Raw genomic sequence first — 787 nt, 5'->3', positions numbered from 1 at the left:
AAGCCCTACTGTTGAAGGGTTAATTAGGATGGTGTGCAGGACTGAAACAGATCCCAGTTTTCATTTGCTGGGATGTACTGCAACAGGCTGCAGACAGACCTGAGATCTCAGTGCACACTGCAAACACTGTACACTGCAGTCACAGTGTAAACATTGCCTTTCCAAATCCTTTCCAGCAATCAAATCCAGATTTTGAGTTTACCGCCTTTGGTTCTTGAGAATTAATGTGCTGACGTACCCTCACAGGATTTCCATCTGTGCCAATGGACACGGTAGCCTGTAATGAGCACTGATGCACAGTGAAGCAGTTCTCTTGTGCACATGTATGTCTATGTGACCACTTTTAAATATAAAATGACTGCAATATGCAAGCAACTTCCACGTGAAGGCTAGCTTTCCAGATACACGTGTAGGACTGCTCAATTGTACAAGTCCAAAATGCATTGTGTGGCACATAACGATGCCCTTGCGTATGCGAAGGGAAAGGACTGCAAGTATAACCTGTGCAAGGCTGGTCAGGCTGCTTTTGAAATAAGTTGTCCCTAGTGCTGTTAAGCTGGTCTGTCAGAGAAATGAGCTCAAAGTTTTACCTGCATGTGGTTTTCCATCTACCTCTTAATATGGACTGTGTTACTTTCTCAACCTTTTGTGCATTCTCCAAAGGTATTTGCAAGAGGCAGCGACGTCTAAATGGGGACTGTAATGCTCCAGATTTACTACCACTGTATTCCTGATCTGCATTTTAGAGTCAGATAAAGACAAGATCAGTTATGCCTGTATCAGAGCA

At 43.7% G+C, this 787-nt stretch overlaps 1 protein-coding gene across 1 annotated transcript in view; it reads right to left on the bottom strand.

Moving 5' to 3' along the window:
* Positions 1 to 787, bottom strand: part of KBTBD12 (kelch repeat and BTB domain containing 12) — a 29,602-nt gene that overhangs the window by 12,551 nt on the left and 16,264 nt on the right. The gene's annotated exons all lie outside the window — the stretch shown is intronic.

This window comes from Egretta garzetta, unplaced genomic scaffold (assembly GCF_000687185.1).
Source record: "Egretta garzetta isolate BGI_Z169 unplaced genomic scaffold, ASM68718v1 scaffold215, whole genome shotgun sequence".
Classification (NCBI taxonomy): domain Eukaryota; kingdom Metazoa; phylum Chordata; class Aves; order Pelecaniformes; family Ardeidae; genus Egretta; species Egretta garzetta.
The sequence above is the reverse complement of the archived record's forward strand: the minus strand, read 5'-3'. Positions and strand labels throughout refer to the sequence as shown.